Source organism: Pleurodeles waltl, chromosome 5, assembly GCF_031143425.1.
Source record: "Pleurodeles waltl isolate 20211129_DDA chromosome 5, aPleWal1.hap1.20221129, whole genome shotgun sequence".
NCBI classification, from domain to species: domain Eukaryota; kingdom Metazoa; phylum Chordata; class Amphibia; order Caudata; family Salamandridae; genus Pleurodeles; species Pleurodeles waltl.
In genome coordinates, this window is record NC_090444.1 from 52,407,483 (window position 1) to 52,424,509 (window position 17,027).

Genomic DNA, 17,027 nt, shown 5'->3' on the forward strand with positions numbered 1-17,027 from the left:
AAATGCACAGGTTTGGTAGGTTTCCCTGGGTGCCGGCTGAGCTAGAGGTCAAAATCTACAGGTAGTCACTTTGCAAAAAACACCTCTGTTTTCTTTCAAAAAATGGGATGTGTCCACGTTGCGATTTGGGGCATTTCCTGTCGCCGGCGCTAGGCCTACCCACACAAGTGAGGTATCATTTTTATCGGGAGACTTGGGGGAACGCTGGGTGGAAGAAAGTTTGTGCCTCCTCTCAGATTCCAGAACTTTCTGCCACAGAAATGTGAGGAACATGTGTTTTTTTAGCCAAATTTTGAGGTTTGCAAAGGATTCTGGGTAACAGAAACTGATCAGAGCCCCACAAGTCACCCCATCTTGGATTCCCCTAGGTCTCTAGTTTTAAAAAATGTACAGGTTTGGTAGGTTTCCCTGGGTGCCGGCTGAGCTAGAGGCCAAAATCTACAGGTAGGCACTTTGCAAAAAACACCTCTGTTTTCTTTAAAAAAAATGGGATGTGTCCACGTTGCGTTTTGGGGAATTTCCTGTCGCGGGCGCTAGGCCTACCCACACAAGTGAGGTATCATTTTTATCGGGAGACTTGGGGGAACGCTGGGTGGAAGAAAGTTTGTGTCTCCTCTCAGATTCCTGAACTTTCTGCCCCAGAAATGTGAGGAATATGTGTTTTTTTATGCCAGATTTTGAGGTTTGCAAAGGATTCTGGGTAACAGAACCTGGTCAGAGCCCCACAAGTCACCCCATCTTGGATTCCCCTAGGTCTCTAGTTTTAAAAAATGCACAGGTTTGGTAGGTTTCCCTAGGTGCCGGCTGAGCTAGAGGCCAAAATCTACAGGTAGGCACTTTGCAAAAAACACCTCTGTTTCCTATCAAAAAATGGGATGTGTCCACGTTGTGCTTTGGCGCATTTCCTGTCGCGGGCGCTAGGCCTACCCACACAAGTGAGGTATCATTTTTATCGGGAGACTTGGGGGAACGCTGGGTGGAAGGAAATTTGTGCCTCCTCTCAGATTCCAGAACTTTCTGCCACAGAAATGTGAGGAACATGTGTTTTTTTAGCCAAATTTTGAGGTTTGCAAAGGATTCTGGGTAACAGAACCTGTTCAGAGCCCCACAAATCACCCCATCTTGGATTCCCCTAGGTCTCTAGTTTTAAACAATGCACAGGTTTGGTAGGTTTCCCTAGGTGCCGGCTGAGCTAGAGGCCAAAATCTACAGGTAGGCACTTTGCAAAAAACTGCTCTGTTTTCTTTAAAAAAATGGGATGTGTCCACGTTGTGTTTTGGGGCATATCCTGTCGTGGCCGCTAGGCCTACCCACACGAGTGAGGTACCATTTTTATTGGGAGACTTGGGGGAACGCTGGGTGGAAGGAAATTTGTGGTTCCTCTCAGATTCCAGAACTTTTTGCCACAGAAATGTCAGGAACATGTGTTTTTTTAGCCAAATTTTGAGGTTTGCAAAGGATTCTGGGTAACAGAACCTGGTCAGAGCCCCACAAGTCACCCCATCTTGGATTCCCCTAGGTCTCTAGTTTTCAAAAATGCACAGGTTTGGTAGGTTTCCCTGGGTGCCGGCTGAGCTAGAGGCCAAAATCTACAGGTAGGCACTTTGCAAAAAACAGCTCTGTTTCCTGTAAAAAATGGGATGTGTCCACGTTGTGCTTTGGGGCATTTCGTGTCGCGGGCGCTAGGCCTTCCCACTCAAGTGAGGTATCATTTTTATCGGGAGACTTGGGGGAACGCTGGGTGGAAGGACATTTGTGCCTCCTGTCAGATTCCAGAACTTTCTGCCCCAGAAATGTGAGGAACATGTGTTTTTTTAGCCAAATTTTGAGGTTTGCAAAGGATTCTGGGTAACAGAACCTGGTCAGAGCCGCAGAAGTCACCCCATCTTGGATTCCCCTAGGTCACTAGTTTTAAAAAATGCACAGGTTTGGTAGGTTTCCCTGGGTGCCGGCTGAGCTAGAGGTCAAAATCTACAGGTAGGCACTTTGCAAAAAACACCTTTGTTTTCTTTAAAAAAATGGGATGTGTCCACGTTGCGATTTGGGGCATTTCCTGTCGCGGGCGCTAGGCCTACCCACACAAGTGAGGTATCATTTTTATCGGGAGACTTGGGGGAACGCTGGGTGGAAGAAAGTTTGTGCCTCCTCTCAGATTCCAGAACTTTCTGCCCCAGAAATGTGAGGAACATGTGTTTTTTTAGCCAAATTTTGAGGTTTGCAAAGGATTCTGGGTAACAGAACCTGATCAGAGCCCCACAAGTCACCCCATCTTGGATTCCCCTAGGTCTCTAGTTTTAAAAAATGTACAGGTTTGGTAGGTTTCCCTGGGTGCCGGCTGAGCTAGAGGCCAAAATCTACAGGTAGGCACTTTGCAAAAAACACCTTTGTTTTCTTTCAAAAAATGGGATGTGTCCACGTTGCGTTTTGGGGCATTTCCTGTCGCGGGTGCTAGGCCTACCCTCACAAGTGAGGTATCATTTTTATCAGGAGACTTGGGGGAATGCTGGGTGGAAGGAAATTTGTGGTTCCTCTCAGATTCCAGAACTTTCTGTCACCATAATGTGAGGGAAATGTGGTTTTTTAGCCAAATTTTGAGGTTTGCAAAGAATTCTGGGTAACAGAACCTAATCAGAGCCCCAGAAGTCACCCAATTTGGATTCCCCTAGTTCTCTAGTTTTAAAAAATGCACAGGTTTGGTATGTTTCCCTAGGTGCCGGCTGAGCTAGAGGCCAATATCTACAGGTAGGCACTTTGCAAAAAACTGCTCTGTTTTCTGTGAAAAAATTGAATGTGTCCACGTTGTGTTTTGGGGCATATCCTGTCGTGGGCGCTAGGCCTACCCACACAAGTGAGGTACCATTTTGTATCGGGAGACTTGGGGGAACGCTGGGTGGAAGGAAATTTGTGGTTCCTCTCAGATTCCAGAACTTTCTGCCACAGAAATGTGAGGAACATGTGTTTTTTTAGCCAAATTTTGAGGTTTGCAAAGGATTCTGGGTAACAGAACCTGGTCAGAGCCCCACAAGTCACCCCATCTTGGATTCCCCTAGGTCTCTAGTTTTCAAAAATGCACAGGTTTGGTAGGTTTCCCTGGGTGCCGGCTGAGCTAGAGGCCAAAATCTACAGGTAGGCACTTTGCAAAAAACAGCTCTGTTTCCTGTAAAAAATGTGATGTGTCCACGTTGTGCTTTGGGGCATTTTGTGTCGCGGGCGCTAGGCCTTCCCACACAAGTGAGGTATCATTTTTATCGGGAGACGTGGGGGAACGCTGGGTGGAAGGAAATTTGTGCCTCCTCTCAGATTCCAGAACTTTCTACCCCAGAAATGTGAGGAACATGTGTTTTTTTAGCCAAATTTTGAGGTTTGCAAAGGATTCTGGGGAACAGAACCTGGTCAGAGCCCCGCAAGTCACCCCATCTTGGATTCCCCTACGTCTCTAGTTTTGAAAAATGCACAGGTTTGGTAGGTTTCCCTGGGTGCAGGCTGAGCTAGAGGCCAAAATCTACAGGTAGGCACTTTGCAAAAAACACCTCTGTTTTCTTACAAAAAATGGGATGTGTCCACGTTGCGTTTTGGGGCATTTCCTGTTGCGGGCGCTAGGCCTACCCACACAAGTGAGGTTTCATTTTTATCGGGAGACTTGGGGGAACGCTGGGTGGAAGAAAGTTTGTGCCTCCTCTCAGATTAAAGAACTTTCTGCCACAGAAATGTGAGGAACATGTGTTTTTTTAGCCAAATTTTGAGGTTTGCAAAGGATCCTGGGTAACAGAACCTCGTCAGAGCCCCACAAGTCACCCCATCTTGGATTCCCCTAGGTCTCTAGTTTTAAAAAATGCACAGGTTTGGTAGGTTTCCCTAGGTGCCGGCTGAGCTAGAGGCCAAAATCTACAGGTAGGCACTTTGCAAAAAACAGCTCTGTTTCCTGTTAAAAAATGGGATGTGTCCACGTTGTGCTTTGGGGCATCTCCTGTCGCGGGCGCTAGGCCTACCCACACAAGTGAGGTATCATTTTCATCTGGAGACTTGGGGGAACGCTGGGTGGAAGGAAATTTGTGCCTCCTCTCAGATTCCAGAACTTTCTGCCCCAGAAATGTGAGGAACATGTGTTTTTTTAGCCAAATTGTGAGGTTTGCAAAGGATTCTGGGTAACAGAACCTGGTCAGAGCCCGCAAGTCACCCCATCTTGGATTCCCCTACGTCTCTAGTTTTGAAAAATGCACAGGTTTGGTAGGTTTCCCTGGGTGCAGGCTGAGCTAGAGGCCAAAATCTACAGGTAGGCACTTTGCAAAAAACACCTCTGTTTTCTTACAAAAAATGGGATGTGTCCACGTTGCGTTTTGGGGCATTTCCTGTTGCGGGCGCTAGGCCTACCCTCACAAGTGAGGTATCATTTTTATCAGGAGACTTGGGGGAATGCTGGGTGGTAGGAACTGTGTGGTTCCTCTCAGATTCCAGAACTTTCTGTCACCATAATGTGAGGGAAATGTGTTTTTTTAGCCAAATGTTGAGGTTTGCAAAGAATTCTGTGTAACAGAACCTGGTCAGAGCCCCACAAGTCACCCCATCTTGGATTCCCCTAGGTCTCTAGTTTTCAGAAATGCACAGGTTTGGTAGGTTTCCATAGGTGCCGGCTGAGCTAGAGGCCAAAATCTACAGGTAGGCACTTTACAAAAAACAGCTCTGTTTCCTGTCAAAAAATGGGATGTGTCCACGTTGTGCTTTGGGGCATTCCCTGTCGCGGGCGCTAGGCCTACCCACACAAGTGAGGTATCATTTTTATCGGGAGACTTGGGGGAACGCTGGGTGGAAGGAAATTTGTGGTTCCTCTCAGATTCCAGAACTTTCTGCCACAGAAATGTGAGGAATATGTGTTTTTTTTATGCCAGATTTTGAGGTTTGCAAAGGATTCTGGGTAACAGAACCTGGTCAGAGCCCCACAAGTCACCCCATCTTGGATTCCCCTAGGTCTCTAGTTTTAAAAAATGCACAGGTTTGGTAGGTTTCCCTAGGTGCCGGCTGAGCTAGAGGCCAAAATCTACAGGTAGGCACTTTGCAAAAAACACCTCTGTTTCCTATCAAAAAATGGGATGTGTCCACGTTGTGCTTTGGCGCATTTCCTGTCGCGGGCGCTAGGCCTACCCACACAAGTGAGGTATCATTTTTATCGGGAGACTTGGGGGAACGCTGGGTGGAAGGAAATTTGTGCCTCCTCTCAGATTCCAGAACTTTCTGCCACAGAAATGTGAGGAACATGTGTTTTTTTAGCCAAATTTTGAGGTCTGCAAAGGATTCTGGGTAACAGAACCTGTTCAGAGCCCCACAAATCACCCCATCTTGGATTCCCCTAGGTCTCTAGTTTTAAAAAAAGCACAGGTTTGGTAGGTTTCCCTAGGTGCTGGCTGAGCTAGAGGCCAAAATCTACAGGTAGGCACTTTGCAAAAAACTGCTCTGTTTTCTGTGAAAAAATGGGATGTGTCCACGTTGTGTTTTGGGGCATATCCTGTCGTGGGCGCTAGGCCTACCCACACAAGTGAGGTACCATTTTTATCGGGAGACTTGGGGGAACGCTGGGTGGAAGGAAATTTGTGCCTCCTCTCAGATTCCAGAACTTTCTGCCCCAGAAATGTGAGGAACATGTGTTTTTTTAGCCAAATTTTGAGGTTTGCAAAGGATTCTGGGTAACAGAACCTGGTCAGAGCCCCGCAAGTCACCCCATCTTGGATTCCCCTACGTCTCTAGTTTTGAAAAATGCACAGGTTTGGTAGGTTTCCCTGGGTGCAGGCTGAGCTAGAGGCCAAAATCTACAGGTAGGCACTTTGCAAAAAACACCTCTGTTTTCTTACAAAAAATGGGATGTGTCCACGTTGCGTTTTGGGGCATTTCCTGTTGCGGGCGCTAGGCCTACCCTCACAAGTGAGGTATCATTTTTATCAGGAGACTTGGGGGAATGCTGGGTGGTAGGAACTGTGTGGTTCCTCTCAGATTCCAGAACTTTCTGTCACCATAATGTGAGGGAAATGTGTTTTTTTAGCCAAATGTTGAGGTTTGCAAAGAATTCTGTGTAACAGAACCTGGTCAGAGCCCCACAAGTCACCCCATCTTGGATTCCCCTAGGTCTCTAGTTTTCAGAAATGCACAGGTTTGGTAGGTTTCCATAGGTGCCGGCTGAGCTAGAAGCCAAAATCTACAGGTAGGCACTTTACAAAAAACAGCTCTGTTTCCTGTCAAAAAATGGGATGTGTCCACGTTGTGCTTTGGGGCATTCCCTGTCGCGGGCGCTAGGCCTACCCACACAAGTGAGGTATCATTTTTATCGGGAGACTTGGGGGAACGCTGGGTGGAAGGAAATTTGTGGTTCCTCTCAGATTCCAGAACTTTCTGCCACAGAAATGTGAGGAATATGTGTTTTTTTATGCCAGATTTTGAGGTTTGCAAAGGATTCTGGGTAACAGAACCTGGTCAGAGCCCCACAAGTCACCCCATCTTGGATTCCCCTAGGTCTCTAGTTTTAAAAAATGCACAGGTTTGGTAGGTTTCCCTAGGTGCCGGCTGAGCTAGAGGCCAAAATCTACAGGTAGGCACTTTGCAAAAAACACCTCTGTTTCCTATCAAAAAATGGGATGTGTCCACGTTGTGCTTTGGCGCATTTCCTGTCGCGGGCGCTAGGCCTACCCACACAAGTGAGGTATCATTTTTATCGGGAGACTTGGGGGAACGCTGGGTGGAAGGAAATTTGTGCCTCCTCTCAGATTCCAGAACTTTCTGCCACAGAAATGTGAGGAACATGTGTTTTTTTAGCCAAATTTTGAGGTTTGCAAAGGATTCTGGGTAACAGAACCTGTTCAGAGCCCCACAAATCACCCCATCTTGGATTCCCCTAGGTCTCTAGTTTTAAAAAATGCACAGGTTTGGTAGGTTTCCCTAGGTGCTGGCTGAGCTAGAGGCCAAAATCTACAGGTAGGCACTTTGCAAAAAACTGCTCTGTTTTCTGTGAAAAAATGGGATGTGTCCACGTTGTGTTTTGGGGCATATCCTGTCGTGGGCGCTAGGCCTACCCACACAAGTGAGGTACCATTTTTATCGAGAGACTTGGGGGAACGCTGGGTGGAAGGAAATTTGTGGTTACTCTCAGATTCCCGAACTTTCTGCCACAGAAATGTGAAGAACATGTGTTTTTTTAGCCAAATTTTGAGGTTTGCAAAGGATTCTGGGTAACAGAACCTGGTCAGAGCCCCACAAGTCACCCCATCTTGGATTCCCCTAGGTCTCTAGTTTTTAAAAATGCACAGGTTTGGTAGGTTTCCCTGGGTGCCGGCTGAGGTAGAGGCCAAAATCTACAGGTAGGCACTTTGCAAAAAACAGTTCTGTTTCCTGTAAAAAATGGGATGTGTCCACGTTGTGCTTTGGGGCATTTCGTGTCGCGGGCGCTAGGCCTTCCCACACAAGTGAGGTATCATTTTTATCGGGAGACTTGGGGGAACGCTGGGTGGAAGGAAATTTGTGCCTCCTCTCAGATTCCAGAACTTTCTGCCCCAGAAATGTGAGGAACATGTGTTTTTTTAGCCAAATTTTGAGGTTTGCAAAGGATTCTGGGTAACAGAACCTGGTCAGAGCCCCAGAAGTCACCCCATCTTGGATTCCCCTAGGTCTCTAGTTTTAAAAAATGCACAGGTTTGGTAGGTTTCTCTAGGTGCTGGCTGAGCTAGAGGCCAAAATCTACAGGTAGGCACTTTGCAAAAAACTGCTCTGTTTTCTTTCAAAAAATGGGATGTGTCCACGTTGTGTTTTGGGGCATATCCTGTCGTGGCCGCTAGGCCTACCCACACGAGTGAGGTACCATTTTTATTGGGAGACTTGGGGGAACGCTGGGTGGAAGGAAATTTGTGTTTCCTCTCAGATTCCAGAACTTTTTGCCACAGAAATGTGAGGAACATGTGTTTTTTTAGCCAAATTTTGAGGTTTGCAAAGGATTCTGGGTAACAGAACCTGGTCAGAGCCCCACAAGTCACCCCATCTTGGATTCCCCTAGGTCTCTAGTTTTAAAAAATGCACAGGTTTGGTAGGTTTCCCTGGGTGCCGGCTGAGCTAGAGGCCAAAATCTACAGGTAGGCACTTTGCAAAAAACAGCTCTGTTTCCTGTAAAAAATGGGATGTGTCCACGTTGTGCTTTGGGGCATTTCGTGTCACGGGCGCTAGGCCTTCCCACACAAGTGAGGTATCATTTTTATCAGGAGACTTGGGGGAACGCTGGGTGGAAGGAAATTTGTGCCTCCTGTCAGATTCCAGAACTTTCTGCCCCAGAAATGTGAGGAACATGTGTTTTTTTAGCCAAATTTTGAGGTTTGCAAAGGATTCTGGGTAACAGAACCTGGTCAGAGCCCCAGAAGTCACCCCATCTTGGATTCCCCTAGGTCACTAGTTTAAAAAAATGCACAGGTTTGGTAGGTTTCCCTGGGTGCCGGCTCAGCTAGAGGTCAAAATCTACAGGTAGGCACTTTGCAAAAAACACCTCTGTTTTCTTTAAAAAAATAGGATGTGTCCACGTTGCGATTTGGGGCATTTCCTGTCGCGGGCGCTAGGCCTACCCACACAAGTGAGGTATAATTTTTATTGGGAGACTTGGGGGAACGCTGGGTGGAAGAAAGTTTGTGCCTCCTCTCAGATTCCAGAACTTTCTCCCACAGAAATGTGAGGAACATGTGTTTTTTTAGCCAAATTTTGAGGTTTGCAAAGGATTCTGGGTAACAGAACCTGATCAGAGCCCCACAAGTCACCCCATCTTGGATTCCCCTAGGTCTCTAGTTTTAAAAAATGTACAGGTTTGGTAGGTTTCCCTGGGTGCCGGCTGAGCTAGAGGCCAAAATCTACAGGTAGGCACTTTGCAAAAAACACCTCTGTTTTCTTTAAAAAAAATGGGATGTGTCCACGTTGCGTTTTGGGGAATTTCCTGTCGCGGGCGCTAGGCCTACCCACACAAGTGAGGTATCATTTTTATCGGGAGACTTGGGGGAACGCTGGGTGGAAGAAAGTTTGTGTCTCCTCTCAGGTTCCAGAACTTTCTGCCCCAGAAATGTGAGCAATATGTGTTTTTTTATGCCAGATTTTGAGGTTTGCAAAGGATTCAGGGTAACAGAACCTGGTCAGAGCCCCACAAGTCACCCCTTCTTGGATTCCCCTAGGTCTCTAGTTTTAAAAAATGCACAGGTTTGGTAGGTTTCCCTAGGTGCCGGCTGAGCTAGAGGCCAAAATCTACAGGTAGGCACTTTGCAAAAAACACCTCTGTTTCCTATCAAAAAATGGGATGTGTCCACGTTGTGCTTTGGCGCATTTCCTGTCGTGGGCGCTAGGCCTACCCACACAAGTGAGGTATCATTTTTATCGGGAGACTTGGGGGAACGCTGGGTGGAAGGAAATTTGTGCCTCCTCTCAGATTCCAGAACTTTCTGCCACAGAAATGTGAGGAACATGTGTTTTTTTAGCCAAATTTTGAGGTTTGCAAAGGATTCTGGGTAACAGAACCTGTTCAGAGCCCCACAAATCACCCCATCTTGGATTCCCCTAGGTCTCTAGTTTTAAAAAATGCACAGGTTTGGTAGGTTTCCCTGGGTGCCGGCTGAGCTAGAGGCCAAAATCTACAGGTAGGCACTTTACAAAAAACACCTCTGTTTTCTTTCAAAAAATGGGATGTGTCCACGTTGTGCTTTGGGGCATTCTCTGTCGCGGGCGCTAGGCCTACGCACACAAGTGAGGTATGATTTTTATCGGGAGACTTGGGGGAACGCTGGGTGGAAGGAAATTTGTGGTTCCTCTCAGATTCCAGAACTTTTTGCCACAGAAATGTGAGGAACATGTGTTTTTTTAGCCAAATTTTGAGGTTTGCAAAGGATTCTGGGTAACAGAACCTGGTCAGAGCCCCACAAGTCACCCCATCTTGGATTCCCCTAGGTCTCTAGTTTTCAAAAATGCACAGGTTTGGTAGGTTTCCCTGGGTGCCGGCTGAGGTAGAGGCCAAAATCTACAGGTAGGCACTTTGCAAAAAACAGCTCTGTTTCCTGTAAAAAATGGGATGTGTCCACGTTGTGCTTTGGGGCATTTCGTGTCGCGGGCGCTAGGCCTTCCCACACAAGTGAGGTATCATTTTATCGGGAGACTTGGGGGAACGCTGGGTGGAAGGAAATTTGTGCCTCCTCTCAGATTCCAGAACTTTCTGCCCCAGAAATGTGAGGAACATGTGTTTTTTTAGCCAAATTTTGAGGTTTGCAAAGGATTCTGGGTAACAGAACCTGGTCAGAGCCCCAGAAGTCACCCCATCTTGGATTCCCCTAGGTCTCTAGTTTTAAAAAAAGCATAGGTTTGGTAGGTTTCTCTGGGTGCCGGCTGAGCTAGAGGCCAAAATCTACAGGTAGGCACTTTGCAAAAAACTGCTCTGTTTTCTTTAAAAAAATGGGATGTGTCCACGTTGTGTTTTGGGGCATATCCTGTCGTGGCCGCTAGGCCTACCCACACGAGTGAGGTACCATTTTTATTGGGAGACTTGGGGGAACGCTGGGTGGAAGGAAATTTGTGTTTCCTCTCAGATTCCAGAACTTTTTGCCACAGAAATGTGAGGAACATGTGTTTTTTTAGCCAAATTTTGAGGTTTGCAAAGGATTCTGGGTAACAGAACCTGGTCAGAGCCCCACAAGTCACCCCATCTTGGATTCCCCTAGGTCTCTAGTTTTCAAAAATGCACAGGTTTGGTAGGTTTCCCTGGGTGCCGGCTGAGCTAGAGGCCAAAATCTACAGGTAGGCACTTTGCAAAAAACAGCTCTGTTTCCTGTAAAAAATGGGATGTGTCCACGTTGTGCTTTGGGGCATTTCGTGTCACGGGCGCTAGGCCTTCCCACACAAGTGAGGTATCATTTTTATCAGGAGACTTGGGGGAACGCTGGGTGGAAGGAAATTTGTGCCTCCTGTCAGATTCCAGAACTTTCTGCCCCAGATATGTGAGGAACATGTGTTTTTTTAGCCAAATTTTGAGGTTTGCAAAGGATTCTGGGTAACAGAACCTGGTCAGAGCCCCAGAAGTCACCCCATCTTGGATTCCCCTAGGTCACTAGTTTAAAAAAATGCACAGGTTTGGTAGGTTTCCCTGGGTGCCGGCTGAGCTAGAGGTCAAAATCTACAAGTAGGCACTTTGCAAAAAACACCTCTGTTTTCTTTAAAAAAATGGGATGTGTCCACGTTGCGATTTGGGGCATTTCCTGTCGCGGGCGCTAGGCCTACCCACACAAGTGAGGTATCATTTTTATCGGGAGACTTGGGGGAACGCTGGGTGGAAGAAAGTTTGTGCCTCCTCTCAGATTCCAGAACTTTCTGCCACAGAAATGTGAGGAACATGTGTTTTTTTAGCCAAATTTTGAGGTTTGCAAAGGATTCTGGGTAACAGAACCTGATCAGAGCCCCACAAGTCACCCCATCTTAGATTCCCCTAGGTCTCTAGTTTTAAAAAATGTACAGGTTTGGTAGGTTTCCCTGGGTGCCGGCTGAGCTAGAGGCCAAAATCTACAGGTAGGCACTTTGCAAAAAACACCTCTGTTTTCTTTAAAAAAAATGGGATGTGTCCACGTTGCGTTTTGGGGAATTTCCTGTCGCGGGCGCTAGGCCTACCCACACAAGTGAGGTATCATTTTTATCGGGAGACTTGGGGGAACGCTGGGTGGAAGAAAGTTTGTGTCTCCTCTCAGATTCCAGAACTTTCTGCCCCAGAAATGTGAGGAATATGTGTTTTTTTATGCCAGATTTTGAGGTTTGCAAAGGATTCTGGGTAACAGAACCTGGTCAGAGCCCCACAAGTCACCCCATCTTGGATTCCCCTAGGTCTCTAGTTTTAAAAAATGCACAGGTTTGGTAGGTTTCCCTAGGTGCCGGCTGAGCTAGAGGCCAAAATCTACAGGTAGGCACTTTGCAAAAAACACCTCTGTTTCCTATCAAAAAATGGGATGTGTCCACGTTGTGCTTTGGCGCATTTCCTGTCGCGGGCGCTAGGCCTACCCACACAAGTGAGGTATCATTTTTATCGGGAGACTTGGGGGAACGCTGGGTGGAAGGAAATTTGTGCCTCCTCTCAGATTCCAGAACTTTCTGCCACAGAAATGTGAGGAACATGTGTTTTTTTAGCCAAATTTTGAGGTTTGCAAAGGATTCTGGGTAACAGAACCTGTTCAGAGCCCCACAAATCACCCCATCTTGGATTCCCCTAGGTCTCTAGTTTTAAAAAATGCACAGGTTTGGTAGGTTTCCCTGGGTGCCGGCTGAACTAGAGGCCAAAATCTACAGGTAGGCACTTTGCAAAAAACAGCTCTGTTTCCTGTAAAAAATGGGATGTGTCCACATTGTGCTTTGGGGCATTTCGTGTCGCGGGCGCTAGGCCTACGCACACAAGTGAGGTATCATTTTATCAGGAGACTTGGGGGAACGCTGGGTGGAAGGAAATTTGTGCCTCCTCTCAGATTCCAGAACTTTCTGCCCCAGAAATGTGAGGAACATGTGTTTTTTTAGCCAAATTTTGAGGTTTGCAAAGCATTCTGGGTAACAGAACCTGGTCAGAGCCCCAGAAGTCACCCCATCTTGGATTCCCCTAGGTCTCTAGTTTTAAAAAATGCACAGGTTTGGTAGGTTTCCCTAGGTGCCGGCTGAGCTAGAGGCCAAAATCTACAGGTAGGCACTTTGCAAAAAACTGCTCTGTTTTCTTTCAAAAAATGGGATGTGTCCACGTTGTGTTTTGGGGCATATCCTGTCGTGGCCGCTAGGCCTACCCACACGAGTGAGGTACCATTTTTATTGGGAGACTTGGGGGAACGCTGGGTGGAAGGAAATTTGTGGTTCCTCTCAGATTCCAGAACTTTTTGCCACAGAAATGTGAGGAACATGTGTTTTTTTAGCCAAATTTTGAGGTTTGCAAAGGATTCTGGGTAACAGAACCTGGTCAGAGCCCCACAAGTCACCCCATCTTGGATTCCCCTAGGTCTCTAGTTTTCAAAAATGCACAGGTTTGGTAGGTTTCCTTAGGTGCCGGCTAAGCTAGAGGCCAAAATCTACAGGTAGGCACTTTGCAAAAAACAGCTCTGTTTCCTGTAAAAAATGGGATGTGTCCACGTTGTGTTTTGGGGCATTTCCTGTCGCGGGCGCTAGGCCAACCCACACAAGTGAGGTATCATTTTTATCGGGAGACTTGGGGGAATGCTGGGTGGAAGGAAATTTGTGCCTCCTCTCAGATTCCAGAACTTTCAGTCACAGAAATGTGAGGAACATGTGTTTTTTTAGCCAAATTGTGAGGTTTGCAAAGGATTCTGGGTAACAGAACCTGGTCAGAGCCCCACAAGTCACCCCATCTTGGATTCCCGTAGGTCTCTAATTTTAAAAAATGCACAGGTTTGGTAGGTTTCCCTAGGTGCCGGCTGAGCTAGAGGCCAAAATCTACAGGTAGGCACTTTGCAAAAAACACCTCTGTTTTCTTTCAAAAAATGGGATGTGTCCACGTTGCGTTTTGGGGCATTTCCTGTCGCGGGTGCTAGGCCTACCCTCACAAGTGAGGTATCATTTTTATCAGGAGACTTGGGGGAATGCTGGGTGGAAGGACATTTGTGGTTCCTCTCAGATTCCAGAACTTTCTGCCACAGAAATGTGAGGAACATGTGTTTTTTTAGCCAAATTCTGAGGTTTGCAAAGGATTCTGGGTAACAGAACCTGGTCAGAGCCCCACAAGTCACCCCATCTTGGATTCCCCTAGGTCTCTAGTTTTCAAAAATGCACAGGTTTGGTAGGTTTCCTTAGGTGCCGGCTGAGCTAGAGGCCAAAATCTACAGGTAGGCACTTTGCAAAAAACACCTCTGTTTTCTTTCAAAAAATGGGATGTGTCCACGTTGCGTTTTGGGGCATTTCCTGTCGCGGGTGCTAGGCCTACCCTCACAAGTGAGGTATCATTTTTATCAGGAGACTTGGGGGAATGCTGGGTGGAAGGAAATTTGTGGTTCCTCTCAGATTCCAGAACTTTCTGTCACCATAATGTGATGGAAATGTGTTTTTTTAGCCAAATTTTGAGGTTTGCAAAGAATTCTGGGTAACAGAACCTGGTCAGAGCCCCAGAAGTCACCCCATCTTGGATTCCCCTAGGTCTCTAGTTTTAAAAAATGCACAGGTTTGGTAGGTTTCCCTAGGTGCCGGCTGAGCTAGAGGCCAAAATCTACAGGTAGGCACTTTGCAAAAAACTGCTCTGTTTTCTTTCAAAAAATGGGATGTGTCCACGTTGTGTTTTGGGGCATATCCTGTCGTGGCCGCTAGGCCTGCCCACATGAGTGAGGTACCATTTTTATTGGGAGACTTGGGGGAACGCTGGGTGGAAGGAAATTTGTGGTTCCTCTCAGATTCCAGAACTTTTTGCCACAGAAATGTGAGGAACATGTGTTTTTTTAGCCAAATTTTGAGGTTTGCAAAGGATTCTGGGTAACAGAACCTGGTCAGAGCCCCACAAGTCACCCCATCTTGGATTCCCCTAGGTCTCTAGTTTTCAAAAATGCACAGGTTTGGTAGGTTTCCTTAGGTGCCGGCTGAGCTAGAGGCCAAAATCTACAGGTAGGCACTTTGCAAAAAACAGCTCTGTTTCCTGTAAAAAATGGGATGTGTCCACGTTGTGTTTTGGGGCATTTCCTGTCGCGGGCGCTAGGCCAACCCACACAAGTGAGGTATCATTTTTATCGGGAGACTTGGGGGAATGCTGGGTGGAAGGAAATTTGTGCCTCCTCTCAGATTCCAGAACTTTCAGTCACAGAAATGTGAGGAAAATGTGTTTTTTTAGCCAAAGTTTGAGGTTTGCATAGGATTCTGGGTAACAGAACCTGGTCAGAGCCCCACAAGTCACCCCATCTTGGATTCCCCTAGGTCTCTAGTTTTCAAAAATGCACAGGTTTGGTAGGTTTCCCTAGGTGCCGGCTGAGCTAGAGGCCAAAATCTACAGGTAGGCACTTTGCAAAAAACTGATCTGTTTTCTGTGAAAAAATGGGATGTGTCCACGTTGTGTTTTGGGGCATATCCTGTCGCGGTCGCTAGGCCTACGCACACAAGTGAGGAATGATTTTTATCGGGAGACTTGGGGGAACGCTGGGTGGAAGGAAATTTGTGCCTCCTCTCAGATTCCAGAACTTTCTGCCACAGAAATGTGAGAAACATGTGTTTTTTTAGCCAAATTTTGAGGTTTGCAAAGGATTCTGGGTAACAGAACCTGGTCAGAGCCCCACAAGTCACCCCATCTTGGATTCCCCTAGGTCTCTAGTTTTAAAAAATGCACAGGTTTGGTAGGTGTCCCTGGGTGCCGGCTGAGCTAGAGGCCAAAATCTACAGGTAGGCACTTTGCAAAAAACACCTCTGTTTTGTTTCAAAAAATGGGATGTGTCCACGTTGCGTTTTGGGGCATTTCCTGTCGCGGGCGCTAGGCCAACCCACACAAGTGAGGTATGATTTTTATCGGGAGACTTGGGGGAATGCTGGGTGGAAGGAAATTTGTGCCTCCTCTCAGATTCCAGAACTTTCTGCCCCAAGAAATGTGTGGAACATGTGTTTTTTCAGCCATATTTTGATGTTTGCAAAGGATTCTGGGTAACAGAACCTGGTCAGAGCCCCACAAGTCACCCCATCTTGGATTCCCCTAGGTCTCTAGTTTTAAAAAATGCACAGGTTTGGTAGGTTGCCCTGGGTGCCGGCTGAGCTAGAGGCCAAAATCTACAGGTAGGCAACTTTGCAAAAAACACCTTTGTTTTCTTTAAAAAAATGGGATGTGTCCACGTTGCGTTTTGGGGAATTTCCTGTCACGGTAGCTAGGCCTACCCACACAAGTGAGGTATCATTTTTATCGGGAGACTTGGGGGAACGCTGGGTGGAAGAAAGTTTGTGTCTCCTCTCAGATTCCAGAACTTTCTGCCATTGAAATGTGAGGAACATGTGTTTTTTTAGCCAAATTGTGAGGTTTGCAAAGGATTCTGGGTAACAGAACCTGGTCAGAGCCCCACAAGTCACCCCATCTTGGATTCCCGTAGGTCTCTAATTTTAAAAAATGCACAGGTTTGGTAGGTTTCCCTAGGTGCCGGCTGAGCTAGAGGCCAAAATCTACAGGTAGGCACTTTGCAAAAAACACCTCTGTTTTCTTTCAAAAAATGGGATGTGTCCACGTTGCGTTTTGGGGCATTTCCTGTCGCGGGTGCTAGGCCTACCCTCACAAGTGAGGTATCATTTTTATCAGGAGACTTGGGGGAATGCTTGGTGGAAGGACATTTGTGGTTCCTCTCAGATTCCAGAACTTTCTGCCACAGAAATGTGAGGAACATGTGTTTTTTTAGCCAAATTCTGAGGTTTGCAAAGGATTCTGGGTAACAGAACCTGGTCAGAGCCCCACAAGTCACCCCATCTTGGATTCCCCTAGGTCTCTAGTTTTCAAAAATGCACAGGTTTGGTAGGTTTCCTTAGGTGCCGGCTGAGCTAGAGGCCAAAATCTACAGGTAGGCACTTTGCAAAAAACACCTCTGTTTTCTTTCAAAAAATGGGATGTGTCCACGTTGCGTTTTGGGGCATTTCCTGTCGCGGGTGCTAGGCCTACCCTCACAAGTGAGGTATCATTTTTATCAGGAGACTTGGGGGAATGCTGGGTGGAAGGAAATTTGTGGTTCCTCTCAGATTCCAGAACTTTCTGTCACCATAATGTGAGGGAAATGTGTTTTTTTAGCCAAATTTTGAGGTTTGCAAAGAATTCTGGGTAACAGAACCTGGTCAGAGCCCCAGAAGTCACCCCATCTTGGATTCCCCTAGGTCTCTAGTTTTAAAAAATGCACAGGTTTGGTAGGTTTCCCTAGGTGCCGGCTGAGCTAGAGGCCAAAATCTACAGGTAGGCACTTTGCAAAAAACTGCTCTGTTTTCTGTGAAAAAATGGGATGTGTCCACGTTGTGTTTTGGGGCATATCCTGTCGTGGGCGCTAGGCCTACCCACACAAGTGAGGTAC